Raw genomic sequence first — 14,957 nt, 5'->3', positions numbered from 1 at the left:
TATTTTTATGCTATTTTAAATGGGATTGTTTTCTTAATTTCTCTTTCTGGTAGTTCATTGTTAGAGTGTAGAAGCAGAACTGATTTCTCTATGTTGATTTTGTATCCTTCAGCTTCACTGAATTTGTTGATCAGGTCTAACAGTTTTCTGAGTCTTTAGGGTTGTCTATATATAAGATTATCTCATCTGCAGAGATAATTTTACTTCTTCCTTTTGGATTTGGATGCCTTTTATTTCTTTTTCTTGCTTAATTACTCTGGGTAGGACTTCCAATATTATGTTGAATAACAATGGCAAGACAGGGCATCCTTGTCTTGTTCCTGATCTTACAGGAAGCTTTTCAACATTGAGTATGATGTTAACTGTGGGCTTGTGATACATGCCTTTTGTTATGTTGATGTACATCATTCCTTCTATACCTAATATTTTGAGAGTTTTTATTATGAAATGATGTTGAGTTTTATCAAATGTTTTTTCTGCATCTATTGAGATGATAAAATGATTTTTATCCCTTATTCTTTTAACATTATTTATCATATTGAATGACTTTCATGTGTTGAATTTCCCCTGCATCCCAGGAATAAATTTCACTTGATCAGGTGTGTGATCCCTTTAATGTACTGTTGAATTCAGTTTGGTAATATTTTTGTTCAGTACTTTTGTGTCTATACTCATCAAGGATACTGGCCTATAGTTGTTGTTGTTGTTGTTTTCTTGTAGTGTCCTTGTCTGGCTTTGATATCAGGGTAATGCTGGCCTAGTAAAATGAGTTTGGGAGTGTTCCTTCCTCTTCAATTTTTTGGAAGAGTTTGAGAAGGACTCATGTTAATTCTTTTTTAAATGTTTGGTAGAATTCATGAATAAAGCCATCTCGTGTGGGCTTTACTTTGTTGGGAGGATTTTGATCACTGATTCAATCTCCTTATTTGTTATTGGTTTATTTCTTCATGATTCAGTCTTGGTAAGTTGTATGTTCCCAGGAATTTATCTATTTCTTCTAGGTTATCCAATTAGTTGACATATAATTGTTCATAGTAGTCTTTTATGATTCTTTGTATTTCTGTATCAGTTGTAATGTTGCCTCTTTCATTTCTTATTTTATATTTGAGTCTTCTCTCTTTATTTTCTGAAATCCAACTGTGAACCAGAGCTAGCGTCTTTGCTGATATCTTCAGTGATAGTCTTTACTGGGCAAAATGGCCAGGATCAGAACCAGAAACTGACCCAAAAGGCTCTGAGAGTGCAAGCTCTCTCATTGAACCAAGGACTTAGGGGCACACTTCACCTACACCACCTTCCTCCAGCACCACCCTTGGACATAGATAATCTGTACACTGCTCCTTAGAAGGACTTGCTTTGGCCTTTCTCTAGGATGGCTTCACCCTGTGTGATGAGGATTCCATGAATCCAAGGAGATGAGACCATACAGAGGCTGTGGTCCTTCTTCTGGACCATGCTTTGGGTAGCTGGGACCCTGAGATTCCCTTCCCAGATGACTCCAAACTGGTTTCCAGAACCTGTGTAGTCCTCTTCCCTGGACCTGTCTTCCTGAGGGTGGATATACCATGGGGTGCTTCCCCCTGAGAATAGTTCTATGGGTGGAGGTAGGATATGAAATCTGGAATGTCTTATGTTCACATAGCTGTGTGCATGGTCCCTCACAGTGCATAACTGCGTTGGATATGAGCAGAGAGAAACTGGCCACAGTCTTAGGGACTCATTGATATTTTTGTCCAAAATTCTACCAATGTTAGGGATGGATCCACTTTCCTCCACCCCAGGCTAAAAGGTGGGTTCACTGGAATTTAGGTCCATTCATTAGAATCTGATCTAAACGTTTTGTCTTGCTTCTCTCTGATCATAAGTTACAGGTTGGGTCATAAGGTTATTCACTGTTCATGGCTGGGCTAGGACAGCATCAGGGGTGCATGAGTTCTTGGCTGAGATATATATGGAACTATCAAGAGACTCCAGGAAGGCCAAGGGCAATCTTGAGCTACAGTGACATTGCTTTCTTGAGCATCCTTATACTAGGCTCCCAAACACATTTCCTCTGATTCATCAAGGGAAGGGTCTGTGTCTTAATCTATGTTGAATCCCTTTCTTTTAGCATCAAGTCTGGCTCTCAGCAGTTACACAATAAATGCTCATTGAACCTTACTGACTCTTCCTAGAAACTATAAAGTAAGATATTATCATATTCACCCTAGCAGAAAAGAGCAGGTCTCCCAGTCCTCAGGTCAAATAAAACAAAAGCCGTGACCTCATTAAAAGAACCAGAGATGCCATTCCTAAAGCAATTGTCAGCTGCAACAGGCACTGGACGAAATATATGGAAGGAAAACCAATCTTTATTCCAGCATTAACAGATCTTTGCAATAGCTAGAGCTGTAGTAATACACTCAAGGACTCTAAAATGTTTGTTCATTAAGCCATGGTTCTCAAATTTTAGAGTTCAGCAGAATAACCAGGAGGGACTTTTAAAAACATATACTCCTGAGCCTCTCCCACAGAGTATCTATCTGATTCAGTAGCTGGGGGTGGGATCTGAAAATCTGCATTTATAACAAGTTCCCAGGTGATGCTGATGATGCTGATCTGGACATCATACTTTGAGAACCATTGTTTTAAGCAAAAGAAGAAAGGTGCTTAAATTACCAATAAAGACCTTCACACAAACCAATGTGAGATATAAAAGAGTTTGGTAGATAACCCCAAACCAAGATCATGAGAGAAAAAGAGAATCCAGGTTGAACAAATCAGAGATATTAACAAAAGCCTCGGGAGCCAACTTGGAAGATGCTCATACTGGCGAAAGACCAGACAATTTGAGCTTCCAAAGGATAATAATTGCAATTGAAATCCATCAAACATGTTTAAATCCATGAGTTCTTAATATTTAAGGAAACACATTGGTCATCGCTGGGGGATAATAAAGGGAAAGCAACCAAACACTTATCCTGCTTTTCTTACATGAACCCTCTCACTGAGTAACAATTATAAATGAGAGGTAACATCTCTTTACAAAAGTATTTTAATTAATAAAAATAAAAAATAGAATTAGAAAATCACCATTTTACAGCTTCCCAGTGAATTGGTGAATCCAGGCATACGAACATTGACAGTTGATAATATAAAAATAGAGACCATCAGATATTATGTAACCCTACCAATGAAAGAACAGAATACCACCTATATATATATACAGTTTTGCCAAAGAGATTGAACATGATTCTGGTCAAGCTTCTGGAACCAGCTGCCAATTTTCAGGGAATACTGAGGTCAGAGGAATATGCTTAAATGCACTACAATTATACATACAATCAAAAAAAGCCAAACTGGGAAATTTTACAGATCAAATTCTCCCAGTTCCTCAACAGATAAATAATATGAAGAAGATGGAGAAGGAAACTGTCAATTAAGCGACTTCAGTTTTTTAATGGGCAACAATAAACTAAAGTACATAGAAATGCACCCGTGGTTGACAAGACAATAAAAAAAAGCAAGTCAGGATAGTGGTTATTTTCGGGGGAAGGAGGGGTTGGGATTGGGGCAGGGAATTGAGAAGCTTCTAGGATGGTTGACAAAGTTTTCTTTCTTGACCTGGGTGATGATTACAAGGGCACAACTCCATTGTGTGGTGAGATTTTTTGTATCTATGTTTTATTTTACAATAAAAAGTTTTTTAAAAAAATCATTCAACCACTGTTGCAGACAAAACAAAATGGTGAACTGTTCAGGGATATGTTCCATGTGAAAATACTCATTTTATAGAAACCAAATATATTTTTTCAGACCTAGGTCTGCCTTTCTTATGAAGTGTTTGGGCGAAGATAATGTTGGAGTTAGTGGATAGGATAAGTCAGAAACCATTCATGCTAAGCAGAGGCTTTCTTCCAGTTTAGTGCACTATGAAAACTACTGAAAAAGTTAGAATAAAGAATCCCAACTTAGTCTTTGATATTTGCAACTAAATGATAAATGAACAAGACTTCAGAGGATTGGATATAGAGAGTTGTGAAGACAAAACAAACTCTCGAGGTTGTTTCTCCAATTTGAGAAGGAAAATGTTGAATCTTGGTTCTAGTTGCCATATTGTTAGCTAGCGATGAGTATCCTTTGTTGAGCCCTACTCAGCACCCACTTTGGTACTGCTGATTTGCCTCTGTGGCCTTGAAGCTCTGGGAGTTTATCTGACTTTTTGTGCTGCCCAACCAGTTCAAGACAAGTGGATCAGTCTCTTGGTCTGATAGGCTATAAATCTGTGATGTTCAAAGGAAGGGAGAGACCCTACCACCTCACTATACCCACAGTGCTGAGCACAGTCCAGACACATCACAGAAACTAAGAGTCTGTCAGTCTGAAATGATTGTCCCTCACACTGACCTCATCTCTACTTTTCATGGAAGTTGAAATTATGTGGAATGTTTGAAAATATTGTTGAAAGTATGCTTGCAGGATTAAAACACATGATTCATATCCTAAAATCATCTTGGTTTGTAGCAAAAGGGTAATGACTAAGTCTTTAACAATACAAATAAAAGAAAAGCTGAACTACCCAACCTAAAATATTATGCACACTCATATGTATATATACCTGTTCTTTTCTGATGGTACATGAATAAATGCTTTAATAATTATAGCTAATGTTTAATAAGAGGCCAGGTAATGCCTAGGACATTTTACATATATTAACTCACTTAACCCTCTTCACAGCTCAATGAGGTAGAGACTATTATTTTGCACATTTCACAACTGAAGAAACTGAGACACAGAGAGGATATGAATGCTGTCCAAAATCACATGTACTCCCCTGCTATTCCTTGTTCCGCTTCAGGCTCTTCACCATGTGGCAGCCAAAGTGATTTTTCTAAAAATAGAACACAAACTATCAATGCCTAACCACTGCTTTTAGGGCAAAGTCCAAATGCTATAAAATGGCTGCAAACACATCATCTGAAGGTAGACTTCTTCGTATCTCTCAGCTGCATCTTTCAGCCATCCCTGCCTCCTCACTCTCTTTCCCTAAACAACTTCATCCCCTCCTTCAATGTGTCATTCCATACTGCACCTCCCTGCTTTCTCACATGCTGAGCCCTCTCCCTGGAATGCTTTCTCTTGGTTTCTTTGCCTACCTAACACCTACTTTCTGTGGATATCCTCCTCATGATGTCTCCACAAACATACAATACGTTAGGACACTGTAGTGTGAATTCTCCTACTGTACCTGTTACCCCCTCAGTTGGTGTGACTGCTTGTTTCCTTATGTGTGTTTCCTGCTAGATTATAAGCTCCATGAGGTCATGGAACCTGACTATCTTATTAACACTGCCCCTCCAATATAGAGCCCCACGTTCCAGCAAGTAGTAGGCACTTAATAAGTATGTATTGAATTCTGGTTATTGTTATCAATTGGGTTTTGAGACCTAGGCCAGAAATGTAAATTTATGATACAATCATATAACAAGAGTTGAATCATGTCAAACATACACCACAAATTTGTTTCTGAACAGATTCTACATTCATGGCCAAGACAGACCAGCATGGGAGTCCTGGAATGGTGTTAAAAACTGGGATAGGGATACAAATAAGAAAATACAGTATAAGGCAGAATAAAATAATCACTATACATTTCTTCTGTGTGTATGGGGGGGACAGGTACGAGTGGGAAATCATGTGCATCAGACTTAAGAACTGAACAAAAAAGATAAGAGAGATTCTTTGAGAAGATAAAATAAATTGATAAACCATTAGCCAAACTCATCAAGAAAAAATGGGACAAGCCTCAAATCAATAGAATTAGAAATGAAAAAGGAGAAGTAACAACTGACACTGCAGAAATACAAAGGATCAGGAGAGATTACTACAAGCAAGTCTATGCCAATAAAATGGATACCCTGGAAGAAAGGGACAAATTATTAGAAATGCACAACCTTCCGAGACTGAACCAGGAAGAAATAGAAAATATGAACAGACCAATCACAAGCACTGAAATTGAAACTGTGATTAAAAATCTTCCAACAAACAAAAGCCCAAGACCAGATGGCTTCACAGGCAAATTCTATCAAATATTTAGAGAAGAGCTAACACCTATCCTTCTCAAACTCTTCGAAAATATGGCAGAGGGAGGAACACTCCCAAACTCATTCTATGCGGCCACCATCACCCTGATACCAAAACCAGACAAAGATGTCACAAAGAAAGAAAACTACAGGTGAATATCACTGATGAACATAGATGCAAAAATCCTCAACAAAATACTAGCAAACAGAATCCAACGGCACATTAAAAGGATCATACACCATGATCAAGTGGGGTTTATCCCAGGAATGCAAGGATTCTTCATTATACACAAATCAATCAATGTGATACACCATATTAACAAATTGAAGGAGAAAAAACATATGATCATCTCAATAGATGCAGAGAAAGCTTTTGACAAATTCAACACCCATTTATGATAAAAAAAAAACCGTCCAGAAAGTAGGCATAGAGGGAACTTATCTCAACATAGTAAAGGCCATATATGACAAACCCACAGCCAACATCATCCTCAATGGTGAAACACTAAAACCATTTCCACTAAGATCAGGAACAAGACAAGGTTGCCCATTCTCACCACTATTATTCAACATAGTTTTGGAAGTTTTAGCCACAGCCATCAAGGAAGAAAAAGAAATAAAAGGAATCCAAATTGGAAAAGAAGAAGTAAAGCTGTCACTGTTTGCAGGTGACATGATACTATACATAGAGAATCCTAAAGATGCTACCAGAAAACTACTAGAGCTAATCAGTGAATTTGGTAAAGTAGCAGGATACAAAATTAATGTACAGAAACCTCTTGCATTCCTATACACTAATGATGAAAAATCTGAATGTGAAATTAAGAAAACACTCTCATTTACCATTGCAACAAAAGGAATAAAATATCTAGGAATAAACCTACCTAAGGAGACAAAAGACCTGTATGCAGAAAATTATAAGACACTGATGAAAGAAGTTAAAGATGATGCAAATAGATGGAGAGATATACCATGTTCTTGAATTGGAAGAATCAACACTGTGAAAATGACTACTACCCAAAGCAATCTACAGATTCAGTGCAATCCCTATCAAACTACCACTGGCATTTTTCACAGAACTAGAACAAAAAAAGTCACAATTTGTATGGAAACACAAAATACTCCGAATAGCCAAAGCAATCTTGAGAAAGAAAAACGGAGCTAGAGGAATCAGGCTCCCTAACATCAGACTATACTACAAAGTTACAGTAACCAAGACAGTATGGTACTGGCACAAAAACAGAAAGATAGATCAATGGAACAGGATAGAAAGTCCAGAGATAAACCCACGCACATATGGTCACCTTATCTTTGATAAAGGGGGCAAGAATATACAGTGGAGAAAACACAGCTTCTTCAGTAAGTGGTACTGGGAAAACTGGACAGCTGCATGTAAAAAATGAAATAGAACACTCCCTATCACTATACACAAAAATACACTCAAAATGGATTAAAGACCTAAATGTAAGTCCAGACATGATCAAACTCTTAGCAGAAAACATAGGCAGAACACTCTATGACATAAATCACAGCAAGATCCTTTTTGACCCACCTCCTAGAGAACTGGAAATAAAAACAAAAATAAACAAATGGGGCCTAATGAATCTTAAATGCTTTTGCACAGCAAAGGAAACCATAAACAAGACGAAAAGACAACCCTCAAAATGGGAGAAAATATTCGCAAATGAAGCAACTGAAAAAGGATTAATCTCCAAAATTTACAAGCAGCTCATGCAGCTCAATATCAAAAAAACAACCAACTAATCCAAAAATAGGCAGAAGACCTAAATAGACATTTCTCCAAAGAAGATATACAGATTGCCAACAAACACATGAAAGAATGCTCAACATCATTAATCAGTAGAGAAATGCAAATCAAAACTACAATGAGATATCATCTCACACCAGTCAGAATGGCCATCATCAAAAAAATCTACAAACAATAATGCTGGAGAGGGTGTGGAGAAAAGGGAACCCTCTTGTACTATTGGTGGGAATGTAAATTGATACAGCCACTATGGAGAACAGTATGGAGGTTCCTTTAAAAACAAAAAGTGAAACTACCATATGACCCAGCAATCCCACTACTGGGCATATATCCTGAGAAAACCATAATTCAAAAAGTGTCATGTACAAAAATATTCATTGCAGCTCTATTTACAATAGCCAGGACATGGAAACAACCTAAGTGTCCATCAACAGATGAATGGATAAGGAAGATGTGGCACATATATACAATGGAATATTACTCAGCCATAAAAAGAAACGAAATTGAGTTATTTGTAGTGAGGTAGATGGACCTAGAGTCTGTCATACAGAGTGAAGCTAAGTCAGAAAAAGAAAAACAAATACTGTATGTTAACACATATATATGCAATCTAAAAAAAGAAAATGGAAATGGTTCTAAAGAACCTAGGGGCAAGGTGGGAATAAACTCACAGACCTACTAGAGAATGGACTTGAGGACATGGGGAGGGGGAAGTGTAAGCTGTGACAAAGTGAGAGAGTGACATGGACATATATACACTGCCAAACATAAAATAAATAGCTAGTAGGAAGCAGCCACACAGCACAGGGAGATCAGCTAGGTGCTTTGTGACCACCTAGAGGGGTGGGATGGGGGGTGAGAGGGACGGAGATGCAAGAGGGAAGAGATATGGGGACATATGTATGTTAGCTGATTCACTTTGTTATAAAGCAGAAACTAACACACCGTTGTAAAACAATTATACTCCATAAATATGTTTTAAAAAAAGCAGTAGGACATGCAAAAAACAGTGAATCTTTGAAATTACTTGGATTTAAATATATTTAAATAATATGGCATTCCATTTTCCTAATCTCTACAAGTATATTATTCATTGAGTTTAATTAAACTTAATTGAATTACCAACAAAAAGAATACAGAGAATTTTGATAAGAAGGTGATGGAAATAGCAATCTAGAGAGAAGGAATAATGTAAACTAGGGCTTGAGGACAAGAAAAGGCATAACTTGTTCAGGGATAATGGGAGTCTTCATAAATTGAAATGCACCTGAATTTTGAATGCTATAGCATTTTACTTAGCATCTCAGTACAAGGCAATAATCAAAGAGGCAGATGGAGTGTGGATGAATGTGCACAGGTACTCATTGTAGATTCCAACTCTGGGTGAACTGCATCAAGTAGTGTTCTCAAAATCAGTCCTGTTTTTTTCAGGAAAAACTTGTGTCAGCATTTCTAGTATCCATCTCCATAAGAGAGATGACCTGATGAAGGAACTTGAGTTTGGTGAAACAGATTTCTTTAGTCTGAAGGATGCATGAATATCAGACAATCTTGGTTCAACACCATGCAACCCTGGACTCATCAACTCATTTTGTTTGGAGTCTGTCTAGTAAGTCCCCTACATACAAACCTTCAAGTTGTGAAATTTCAAAGATGCGAATGTGTATTCACATGTCCAGTCACATTAGTTCACATGTCTGGTGTACATTGTCACGTGTATGCATCCTCTACAAGTGGTTGTGCTTTTACAGTACTGTACAGAGTCCAGTAGTACAGTATCTTTATTTCAAACCCAGGATGCCCAGAAGCAAGCATAAATGCAGCAGTGATGTAGCTGGTACTACCGTACTTTCCAAGGTGCTGTACTGTAAGATTAAAAATGTTTTCTTTTTTTGTTGTTGTTCATTTGTTTTTTATGTATTATTTGTTTGAAAAGTAGTGTAAACCTATTACAGTAAAGTACTATATAGCCGATTGTGTTAGTTGGGTACCTAGGCTAACTTTGTTGGACTTACAAACCTGTTCTCAGAATGGAACTCATTCATATGTAGGGGACTTACTCTATTTTCCTTTGGCTGTGGTTTGTCCTCACATGGAGGGCTTCCTACAGGAAGAAAATATGCTGGTCGGGGAGCTTAATAATTTCCATCCCTGTGATTCTGATTTCCAAAAGCACACTGATAAATCCCCCTTTTGGATACACTGTGTTGATGAGAAGTTGCCCTGGAGAGATAGATCCACTCTTGGTGGGCTCTTAAGTCAGCTTTCTGAGCTCTAATGATGAGGTTCACATAATTCAAAAAGAGTCATGTACCAAAATGTTCATTGTAGCTCTATGTACAATAACCAGGACATGGAAGCAACCTAAGTGTCCATCAACAGATGAATGGATAAAGAAGATGTGGCACATATATACAATGGAACATTACTCAGCCGTAAAAAGGAACGAAACTGAGTTATTTGTAGTGAGGTGGATGGACCTAGAGACTGTCATACAGAGTGAAGTAAGTCAGAAAGAGAAAAACAAATACCATATGCTAACACATATATATGGAATCTAAGGGGAAAAAAAGGTCATGAAATACCTAGGGGTAAGACGGGAATAAAGACAGACCTACTAGAGCATGGACTTGAGGATATGGGGAGGGGGAAGAGTAAGCTGGGACAAAGTGAGAGAGTGGCATGGACATATATACACTACCAAACGTAAAATAGATAGCTAGTGGGAAGCAGCTGCATAGCACAGGGAGATCAGCTAGGTGGTTTGTGACCACCTAGAGGGGTGGGATAGGGAGGGTGGGAGGGAGGGAGATGCAAGAGGGAAGAGATTTGGGAACATATGTATATGTATAACTGATTCACTTTGTTATAAAGCAGAAACTAACACACCATTGTAAAGCAATTATACTCTAATAAAGATGTTAAAAAAAATCCTCAACAGAAAAAAAAAAGGATGAGGTTCAGTCATCGAGCTGCACCTGTGATCGGAGGCACAGTGGTGTTGTAACTAAGAGTGCAAGCTCTAGAGCTAGTAGCCCAGTTCCACCGTTATGGTAGTAACTTCTGTGTCTCAGTTTCCTCATCTATAGCATGGGTTAATGACAGAACCTACCACATAGAACTGTCATGAGGATTAAATGAGTTCATAAGAATGAAACCCTTAAAAGAGTGCTTGGCACACAGAAAGTGTTCAATGAGGGTAAGCTATTAGTATTGTTCAGTAAATAAAGACAATCTAGTTAATAACTCTTGTAATTCTCAAAGCCCTCTTTAAGGTGACTATGAATATCTCTGTTACTCATGAATTTTTCTCAACCCAAGACACACAAAACCAAGGTTCATAGCAACCAAAGAACAATTATCAGCCATCTTCCTGGAGGACAATTTCACTTGAAGATTTAAGGCAAAAGTAAACATTGTGGTATTAATATAAACAGAGATTGCATATAGAGTGAAATTTAAAATTTGTATAAATGTTTACTATAAAGCATAAAACTTTCAAGAAATTTCTTGCTTGTAGCACACCAACTCCAGGGATTAACCTCCAGAATCCTGGGGCTGAGTTTGGTCTCTTCTCTCTTTGAAAGAATTTGATTCTGAAAAGACAATTTTATTTCTAAGTCCTTTGGGACTACCTCACTGTAATCCCCATTTCAGACAAGATAATCAAATATGAAACTGCTTCTTGCTCAGGAAATATTTCTGTACATTAACAAAATCAAAGTAGAATAAATGATAATTAGAAAATGACCAGATCATAGAAAACTTCATAGTGACCCCATCTTTATATTATTACTCGCTATTAGGGTAAATATTTTGAGCAGTTATGCCCTTGCCTTCTTGTAGTTAACAAGGTTAAATAGGAGGATATCTATACACAGGCATAGTTACTGGAATCAACAAGGATGGGGGGAAAAAGACACATAACCACGGGACAGGAATAAGAGTCATCTATCTCAAAACAACATGCATGGAATTGATCCACGTTCTTTCTCTGAGAGATGCCATCTGCTTTGGGTGTCAAGGATGGAGGAGGTGAGTGACTAAGACTGGAATAGCAGAGTGATGGCAAAGGAAAGCTTGGCCACCCCCAGAATCTTATTTGTGTTCTCTCCATTTTTTCTCTGTGGCCTTCCTTCTTTCTCCTAGACAACCAGTGCCCTCAAGCCTTTTCGCCTCTGTTCAGCTCATCAGTACTCTTCATCTGCTGCTGTGGAACTAATAACCTCACTCCATTAAAGAATATATGACTAATAAAGACTACCATAGTATCTTTATTAAGAAGCTTGCCTTTTTTAAAAAAATAGTGATTTACTTTTATATATGATTATTTGTAATATTTATTTTGATAATTGCAAATTTTCAGAAAAAGTTGCAATAGTATACACTACTCAGATTCACCAATTATTTACATTTTGCCTCGTTTGCTTTATCATTCTCTCTCTTTCAAATATATATGTATATATTTGTAGTTCATTTGTTTCCTGAAACATCTGAGAGTAAGTTGGTGACATCAAGCCCCTTTACCAAGTACTTCAGCGTGCATTTCCTAAGAACACATTCTCTTACATAACCATAGTACAGCAATGAAAATCAGGAAATTTAACACTTATACAATGCTATTATCTAATCCACACTCCATATTCAAATCTCACAATTGTCCCAATGTCCTTTATAACTGTTTTGTTTTTGCCAATCCGTAATTTGACTCAGGATCATGCGTTGCATTTGGTTGTCATGTAACTCTAATTTCCCTTAAACTGGAGCAGTCCATGAGCATTTCCTTGTCTTTTTTGTCCTTAACAATTGTGCAGAGTACAGACTAGTTATATTGTAGAATGTCCCTCAATTTGGATCTGTCTGGTGTTTCTTCATGATTAGATCCTCTGATAGGAGCACCACAGAAGTGAAGTTGTTCTTCTCCAGTACACTGTATCAGGAAGGACCTAACATTGGTTTGTCACAATATTGGCGATGTTAAATTTGATCCCTTTGTTAAAGGGGCATCTGCGAGACTTCTCCACTGAAAGGTTATTAGTTTTCCCGTGGTAATTAATAAGTAGGTGGGGAGATTCTTTGAGACTATGTCAATATGTTCTTCATCCAACTTCTACTCACGAGATTTGGCATCTGCTGATGATTTTCTAACTCCGTCATGCCGTCTACATTTATTAGTTGGCATTCTCCTTTAAGGAAAACCTTTTCCTTTCCCCCCATTTATTCATATCAGTATAGACTTATGGGTTTTTATTACATTCATTGGGCTGTAATCCATTACTGAATTATTATTTATTTTAAACCTCAAATTATCCAATATTTCACCAGTGAGAGTCCCTCCAAGCTGGGTTTGGTGTCCTTTTGATAGGTTCCCGCTATTCTTTGAGCATTTCCTTATTTTCTGGCACAACAAGATATTTCAGGATCATCTTATGCTTTCTATGCCTCAGCCCTGGAAGCATCCATTTCTCTAAGGTGCCCTGGTTCCTTTTAATAGAGAATAGTATTTAGAAAACAAGATATGGCACTAGATATATTCATTGTTATTGACGTGTCAGTGTTTCCAGGTACGTTCAGAGAATAAAGCTAAGAAATATAGACATGTATGTGTATTCACACACATACAGACACATATATGTAAACATACATACATATACACAGAAGGTTGCAATTTTCGTTTAAGGCAAAAGAATCAAGCATTATCTCAACTTCTGTTCTCTAACAAAATCAATGGAAGATGGCACTTTTAAGGAGTAAGATGTATGTCTCTTGGTGATTCTGAAATCACACCATGGTGATGAAGTTCTCTGCCTAAGGGTTGACCTGGGAGTGAGCTTTAAAATGTTTTTCCCATTCATGTGTATTGAACCATCAAAACACTGCCAAAGGAGATAGGGTGATCAGAGGCTTTGAAGGAGAGGGTAGTTGACAGTGATTCAGGATGGACCTTTTGCACCTAGGAAAGAGTTGTGGACAAGCCTGACAAATAGACTCTCTCTTCTAGAAATGAAAACAATTTAGAAATAAGAAGGTTGTATTTATGTCAGAGCAAAACTGCTGATGAATTTAGGAAGCCACCTGTTATTTCAAGTGAACCTTCCATCTAACCTCACTGTGTAAAAGTGAGATCACATATCTTATGAGATATGGGATTACATATCTTATTGTTTATTATTAGTTTCTTTGACTACCTGAAGACAGGTGATCACCATGTCTTACTCAGCCCTGTACCACTGTAGCACTTACTAACCTGTAGTTGTTCAAGAAATGTCTGCTAAGAGTTTCTTACTTTGGTTTCCTTGGAACATTTTAAATGACCTTAACGGGCACTCATAACTTTTAAGGTAATAATCGTCATTTACTTTTATTAGAAACCTTTAGTTTGGCTCATGGCAATAGATCCAGCAAAAGGAATGATTGTTTACAACAGCTTAGACAAAAGGGCTGCCTTTGGAAAAAGAAATGCACTAAGATAAATATTACATTCTACACTCAAAACACCTTCCCACTTAAAAAGAGTCCAGGTGCAGAGGGAGGCTGCTAAGCTATGGCAGGGAGAGCTCCGCAATGGAAGCCAATGTCATCTTCCTAGTAGCTCATAACTGCATGATCTTGAATAGGTTCCATAACCACTGGGGCTCAGTTTCCTTTTCTGTAAAATGGGAGTATTAATACCTGACTACTGTGGCCTGAATATGTCTCTTCAAAATTCATATGTTGAAATCCTAATGCCTGATTTAGGAGGTGGGACATTTGGGAGGTGATTAGATTGTAAGGGTAGAGCCCATGAATGAGAGTAGTGCCTTATACAAGAGACCCCAGAGAGATCCCTAGAGATCCATCATGTGAGGACACAGCGAAAAGGAGCCAGCTATGAACTGGGAAGAGAGCTCTCATTGGAATGTGACCATGCTGGCACCTTGATCTTGGACTTCCCAGCCTCCACTATTGTGAGAAGTAAATCTCTGTTGTTTATAAGCTACGCAGTCAGTGGTATTTTGTTATAACAGCCTGACAGATTAACAGACTGCTTTATAGATTATTTACGGGAATTAAATAGGATAATGAATGCTGAAGGTACTGCATGTCTCTTTTATGCCTTCCAGGTTCAGTTGGAAGGAATGTTGGGG

General features: G+C 37.7%; 1 long non-coding RNA gene across 1 annotated transcript; it reads right to left on the bottom strand.

Annotated features, from left to right (window-relative positions):
- Window positions 1-653: 653 nt before the first annotated feature.
- On the bottom strand, window positions 654-9,748 carry LOC113611969 (uncharacterized). The gene is made up of 4 exons (XR_003429673.1): window positions 9,580-9,748; window positions 5,223-5,227; window positions 1,279-1,285; window positions 654-665 (listed from the first exon to the last, which is right to left on the bottom strand). It is a non-coding gene; the product is annotated as an uncharacterized LOC113611969 (long non-coding RNA).
- Window positions 9,749-14,957: the final 5,209 nt, after the last annotated feature.

This window comes from Aethalodelphis obliquidens, unplaced genomic scaffold, assembly GCF_003676395.1.
Source record: "Aethalodelphis obliquidens isolate GAN/ISIS:26980383/991018 unplaced genomic scaffold, ASM367639v1 scaffold71, whole genome shotgun sequence".
NCBI classification, from domain to species: Eukaryota; Metazoa; Chordata; class Mammalia; order Artiodactyla; family Delphinidae; genus Aethalodelphis; species Aethalodelphis obliquidens.
Note: the sequence above shows the minus strand (reverse complement) of the source record. Positions and strands in the feature narration are given on the sequence as shown.